Genomic DNA, 7,420 nt, shown 5'->3' with positions numbered 1-7,420 from the left:
GGAATGGGTGGACCGAAAAGAAAGAGAGGTTCGAGAAGAGGCTGAAAACGAAAGAGAGAGGCAAAGAGAAGAACGAGAGAGAGAATGGCTCAGGAAACGAGCAGAAAGAGAGAAAGAATGGCTCAGGAAGCAGGCAGAAAAGGAAAAAGAATTCTTAAAAGAGAGAAATATCCTTCTGAAGAAGCTGGCTGAAGTTCAGGGGTTGAAAGGTATTACCGAGTCACCGGAGGTTATCTTTCCTTATATTAGAAAATACAGTGAAACAACCGATTCTTTGACAGCCACCGGTGCTGTAGAAACTAGCTCCAACAGCCAGAATAAGGTTGTGGATCAGCGTGTTCCTGCAAGAGAAACTTCAGATGACCTAACTGGAGTTCAGAAGTCTCAGAAAAATGAGATTGTGCCCTCCGAGACGACAGGTTGCAGAGAAGCTGCAACGGCAGATGTCGAGCCAGAATGCTCATTCATGTACTCTACGCCTGAAGATGAAGAAGGGCAGGATTGTAGCTCCTTATTAAATTGCACCATGGCTGAATACATGAGTGACCGGGATGAGGAGCTTTCAAATAGCAGTGAGCATGAAAGCTTGAATGAAGGTGGCAGTGCAGATCCTAACCTTGAGGATTCAGAAATGGAAGAAAGTGAAGACTGCACGGTAATGAAGGAATTCATGGAAACATTTAAGAAAGAAGAATTAATTAAAAGTGAGGAGAATGAGTCTCTAGTTGAAAATGAGTCCTGCTTCAAGAAAATACGGCTGAAGGTCGTAAAGAGAAGAAAGAAAATGAAAAGGATTAAGGGAGAACAAAGTTCTCAAAGGGACGGTCCTTTCAGACAGCAATGTTCTGATTATGCGGGTAAAACCGGATCAAACGTTTCTCGGCCAAAGGTGCGAATAAAAGTGAAAATGAAAAGAAACAACTTCAAAACTGCCAAGTCAGGTGAATTGGAGCCGGAAAAGTCAAGAAAGAAAAGGAAGAACTTACCGAAGGACTTGAAGCGCAAGGAGAACAGCTCAAACAGAGAAGGAACTGGGCAGCCGGCACGGAATAATATTAGGCCTGCAGGCAACATTTCTCTCCGCGAGCGTCCTGTTGGGGGCCTCAGATACAAGGGCCAAACTACTTCTGATCGGCAAACAGACAATATAAGGAAGCTCAAAGCGCGAATGAGGAAGAACAGCAGGACACGCGTCAGAAAGAAGTACCAGTGCTTCGTAAAAAAGAGAACTGGCGCGCTAGGTAGTTTGAGAGGAGCTCACCTGTTCGAAGGAAGAGCCACAAGCCGTTTTTGGAAATATAGGCGAAAGCATGCCCTGGGCTTGTGCGCTTCACATTTGAATAGCTGTGCGTTTCTGTGTTGCTGATTCCTATTTGTATCCGAGAAAAGTGTGTTGCTATGTTTGTGAATTTCATGGCCTTGATGTGTGAATTTTCTAATGTGTTATTACAGTTTGTGAAATTTGTGCAATGTGTGTGATGTGGATATTTGTCCCATATATTTGTGAGCGCTTGCATGTGCGCACGATGTTCGTGGTTGTTGTGAATATTGTGGGACAATATTCTTTAAGGGAGGGGCAGTGTCACGAAATCGGCGGCCATTTTCATCAAGCCGGTACGGCGCGAGGCCCGCACGACGTCGCGTGGAAGGCATGGAGAGAAAAGCCCCTTCCCCGCGCGGGAGAGCGCGTAGCTTTGTACGCGTTGCCGTGACCCTCTTTCCCATTGCCCGGGGAGGACGGTGGTTCATCGGCCTGGAATGTGCCAGGCCTTTCGAGAACGTTCTATGGGGCCTGGCCAATGACGACGCGCGGTTCAACTGGAGGAGAAGAGCGCGCTATAACCAGCGAAGCTAAGTGTGTGTGCGCGCTAACTTTGGCGCATGTTAACAAACAGACGCGGCACGCCCTATTTAAAGCGACCGCGTCGCTTGTTGAGTCAGTCAGTTCGTCAAGTGTTTTGCGACGCGCTCGCCTGTGTTTCGACTGGACTCCCGGGGATCACCCGCTGCTGGCAAGCCCACGGACTTTCAAGGGAGCGGCGCTCGTCTCGTATGGCGGCCACATCTTGACTCTTGAGGCGTCGGACTGCAACAGTGCCCGGTGAACAATTTGGTGTTTGTTTATGTAACTCTCTCGTGTTTGATCTGTTGTAAAGCCTGTGTTATTGAACCATTCTGTAGTTGCATGCTTAGCGTTGGTATTCTGTGAACCTCTCGTCTGTTGTATTTCAAGGGATCTTGTGTATTCCTTTGTATCGTCTGTTGCTGTGCATAAATTGTGTTTTGTTCGTTACTTCTGACTCCGATCCTTACTCTGGTTTGAACCGGCGACAGCTGGGCACCAAACGACCACCCCCTTCTGTCACTACAAGGTAGTTGAATTCCGGCTGAGCTCGCCACGCAAGTCGAGGGCATCTCCTTTGCGACCGGAACAGCTACCCCCACTCACTCTAAGGGTGTCTGGGAGTGTGCGCACCGTTAAGGGCGCATCGTTAATAATACCCCCCTAATTATTAACGGGTGACAAATGGTCACAGAACAAGACTAGGTATTCGTTGTAAGCTTCAGAGGCATTATTCTCATTGTAAATAGGAGACCAGTCGTTGTGTAGTAGGCGTGCCCGGAAAGATTCCAGATTACTTTTCGATATGCTCCTATACATGGGTTCATCCTTGCTCGTTTTTATTTTTTGACCTAAAGCTAGAATACACAATAAATATTGGACAGTGGTCACTTAAATCATAGCATATGGTGCCAGCGGAGTGTACGACGGTGTCTTGGTTGACAATGAAAAGGTCAAGGACGGATTCGCCTGTCTCGGTTACTCGCGTTGGTGTGTTGATGACAGAATGAAAGCCAGACGCCTACAGTTGTTACTGAAATCAAGAGAATGACAGTCATTTCCAGCTATGTTAATATTAAAGTCACCTCCTAATAGCAGACTGTATTCATGAAAGGAAGCATACTCCAACAGTTCTTCGATTAAAGTAAAAAAAAAAGATTTTTGTTTTTAGAAGGAGGGCGATATACCATTGCGAATATATCTTTCCCGCTAGAAACACACAACGCCTCCAGGTCAGTATTACTACGCGTGAAATTGAGCTACACCTCGCAGCACACATCATCTCTGAGAAGCATGGCGACGCCGCCGCCACGTGCCTCAGTTCGGTTTTGGCAATAGTGTCTATAACCTGCTAATGTTAACATCTGGCTTTTTTCATGATACCATGTTTCCGTTATCATGACGACATGAATCCTTAACCTTAAATTCGTCAAGAAATGTAGTAAATTGTTCTTGTTTTGATGCCAGTGAATGCGCGTTGATATGTACCGCTGACTTTACTACCTGCAGTGTGATATCAGGAGGTGAGCAGAACTCTCGATAAAACGTAATGATGATGAAAGCAAGGAACTAACTAGGCATCAAATCAGTCAATCTTTGACAAATCTTTTTCGTGCTCAATTCGCACCGCGTCGTTTCCCTCGACTTTTCGCGCAAGAACTTTTCCATTCCTGGCCCATACAAACTTCCAATCAAACTCGCGTTTTCTTTTTATTGCCAGGGAAAGAAGTCGCTTCAGGGTTGGGCAGAGATGTTCATTCACAAACACACTTTATTTATCTGGGAAGCCCACTTGTTCGTTCTTTATGTGTTTGTTTCGAGACTTTTTCAGAAGAGCATCTCTTTTCTTGCGGCTTTTGAATTGCACAATAATGTTGGCTTTGCCTTCCTCACGAGTTGCCACGCGATGACAAACTGCAATGTCATCAGCAGTGATAGGTTTGCCTACAGCGTTGCACGTCTTTCCCACCAGCTCCGTAACATTTTCATCTTCTTTCTGCACCAACCTTTTTATTTTGACGTTAGTTCTTCGAGAGTACTGTTCTGCTTGAACCATTCTGCGCTGAAGCTGCTCAATGGCTTGTTCGTTAGCCTTCACCCTTTTCCGCAAACTTTCGTTCTCTTCCTCCAGATCTTCGTTTTGTTCTTGCTCTTCTGCTAATTTATTTTTCATTTCCTCAAATTCTGCGTTGATGAATGTCATGGAATCTTTTAAACTTTTCATATCCGCGCGAAGCTCGCGTAATTCGCTTCTGGCATCCCTGTCAGAGTCTTTAGGCATTACTACCAGGATACGCTTTCTACACACAAACAAAAACTGCGGCAGCAGCAACAGCACTATCTATACAGCTCTATACAGCGAGTTGATGTGCGGCTGAAGCAGATTGGTGAGAGTCGAATGAAGAACCAAACCAAACTGATGATGCAGTGCGAGAAGTTCAGAGCGTTGGGATCCAGGCAGATTGGCATCGACGGAGAGGACGAAAACGTTGGCAGAAACTGGAACAGCGCAAAAACAGAAAGTGTGTGTGCTGCCAAGTCAACGGGCTGCGAAGCGGTTCTTGCGTCACCGGTGAGAATGGAATCAATGAGCTGAATAATGCTGAGGCATTCAGCGCAATGCAGGGACACTAGAAATAAGAACGAAATATAAATCGAGAGCGCAGTTAGGCCAGCTGATATAGAAAATACGGCGTAAGTTAAGGAAAGATTTTTACTGTTTAGAAAGATGGGCGATTAGGTGAAAAGTTCATCTGTACTACGGGAAAAAGCACAAGCATTGGGCACAAGATTGCAAGAGCACGTAGGGAGGTGAGTATTTTCGGCAGCAATGAGTATGGGAAAAGGGACGTCTGCTGACGGTTCGTCAAGAGCAAAAAAAAATTTGCAGTGGCTTAATTAACTCTGCTATACCAGTATATACATAGTGTCCGCTTGGCTTATTTTGGCCTGTCTAGGCTTTTCCTTGATTTATATTAGCTTATCTCGACTTTTCTTGGTTAATCTTGGCTTGTCAAGGCTTATCACTACCCCCTTGGCTTCCCAAGACAGGCAGCACTGTATACGATGCACACAACGTTTATTTAGCGAAACATCGGTAGTTTGCGAACGCCGGTCTACAAATAACGAGCTAGGAACACCGAACTACTCTGTCGTGGGCACGGTTTGGCTCCCTTTTTTTCTCTCGCTCGCTTGACACACCCCGGTAGAACCAACATCCTTTTCTTTTACAAGGTGGGGTTGGTAGAACGCTTAAGCTACGCGTTTAAGAGTGGAACGCGACAGCGTTCTTCCCTAGGGCTGGGAGGTGGCCCTGTCCAGCTCGGACCTGGAGGCCCAGCGTGCCCTGGTCCAGAGAGCTCGGGCAGCGGAGGCGGCCAAAGGCGTGCCGGAATATGGTCTGCCACTCAGCTCCACAACCATACGTACATCCCTTTCCCAAATCATCTCGTTGTAAATAAATGTTTTCTCCTTGTCCCCCTCTTTCATTCATGCTGCAAACACCGGTGTGCGAGGGCCAGTCTGCGAACACCGGAGGTTCACGAACGCTGGTTTACAAATGCCGATCTATGAATGCCGAACTACACTGTCGTTGGCACAGTTGCTCTTCCTTTTCCCTCACTCGACATACGCCGTTTCTTCTATAACTTCTCCTCCTTAGTAAATATACTGTCATGGGCAAGGTTGCTCTCCCTTTCCTCTCTCTGCCTCGACACACTCTTTCTCCTTTTCCTCCGCTGGGGTTGCGGTGGCGGCAGCTGTGGCCCTGTGACCTAGCGTGGCTCTCTCGCATGCGTAGCTTGGTTAACTCAGAGGACTCGCGAAACTCCTCCCAACTCGCGTACTGTAGCTAACGCTACAAAACTGCAGTTCGGCACAAGTACAGTTGATCACCGCATTATGAAGCGACCGAAATTCGCAACCGGCGATAAGATCATCAAAGCAGGAAGGCGAGCTGTATTGCGTACACAACTGCCTCAATGATGACTGGAGCTGTGCACACCGCTATAGGCTCTACAGTTGGGGCACTTGCCGTGGATACCAGGAATCCTAAATAGGGGTCGTAACTTTGCGCAATGAACGGCAAAGATTTGCAGCTATGGCAGAAACAGCAGCGAACGGCATATATTTGCAGCCATGGCAGAAGCAGCAGCACCGCTGTCGACCAGAGTCAGTACTAAAACTCCCTGAACAGAAACTTCAAACAGATTTGCCATAAATAGGTGAGGTGTTTTACAGTTCGTTCGTTGCGCGTTCTCGCCTCACCAACTGTGGCATTCAAGTTTCTTCTTGCTCAAGATTGTGACGCCGTCGCAGAGGAGATAGGTGAGGCGAAGAGGTCGAGCAGCGAGGAGAAAAGTTAGCACGGTCATTCGGGATGGAACTTGCAGATGGACCGGCGGCTATGTACAGATTTCGTGGCGGCTGCCAGGAAGCTGACATTCGGCGCGGCAGAAAATCGTCGGAAGCGTGATTTCGGCAGTGCCGGGCAATATGGACAGGAATTCTACACGAATAAAACATGGGACATATATCAGATTATCACTTTTACGCCAACGATTGCGGAGCTGCGGACGAGATGGAACCAAATCTGTGGAGCATGAAGAAATTTCTGCACTGGTACTGCAAGCGTAGCGTATATCAAAGGGCAGCTAGGTGGCCTTGATTGGGCATCGACAGCAGCGTACTTCACTGGTTAAGCGACAGGGACGTCTGAATATGCGAGGGGCTCAACGGCTGGTACGGGCTGACGCATGGGCACTGGCAGAGGGACAGAGGAAAGGGTCGGACACGCAGTCGGCGATGGCCTGTAGAAGGGGCGCCAAATTGTGTGACAGCTTGCAGTTTGTGGGCAGTGGTGATATTTGGCGAGCAACGTCCCCCCAGATCAAGTCTTTGAGCTGCTTGAATAACACATTGCGGGCTGGTTGGTTAATCATCACAAAGTAAAGTAGCGCAAAAAATCACACACAGGGCACAGAAAGGTGAGGCGAACCCAGGTGGTTTTTGCTTTGTTTTACCTTGTGTTGAGCTGCTGTAGAAGCGAGGTCTCAGATGTAGCGGAGAGGCCAGAAAGTGATTCGACATGCGTGGGAGGCTGTCGAAGGAGGAGGCGCTGCTAACGCAACTCATCGTAGCTCTTGCCAAGGCTGACATCTTGGGCAGTTCAGTTCAGTCGTTCAGCCGTGTCCGACTCTTCGTGACCCTATGGACCATGTCACGCCACGCTTTCCGGTCTCTCACTATCTTCCTAGCATCACATAACTTCATCTGCAGTGCCTCGAGGATGCCATCTAACCATCGCGTTCGCTGCCTACCCCTTCTCCGGCGACCCTCAACCTTTCCCAACATCAAATCTTTCTCCAGCGGCTCCTCTCTTCTCATCAGATGACCAAAGTAGCTGAGCTTTAACTTTAGAATTTGACCCTCCAATGAGCAGTCAGGGTTTATGGTCGACAATAGCGACTGATTTGATCTTCTGGCGTCAATTCTTCGGCGGTCAGCCTTTTTCACAGTCCAACTCTCACGTCCATACATTACAACTGGAAAGACCATAGCACGAGTTATACGGATCTT

Source organism: Amblyomma maculatum, chromosome 9 (assembly GCF_055883805.1).
Source record: "Amblyomma maculatum isolate TAMU_Amacu chromosome 9, ASM5588380v1, whole genome shotgun sequence".
Lineage (NCBI taxonomy): Eukaryota > Metazoa > Arthropoda > Arachnida > Ixodida > Ixodidae > Amblyomma > Amblyomma maculatum.
This window is presented reverse-complemented; position numbering follows the sequence as displayed.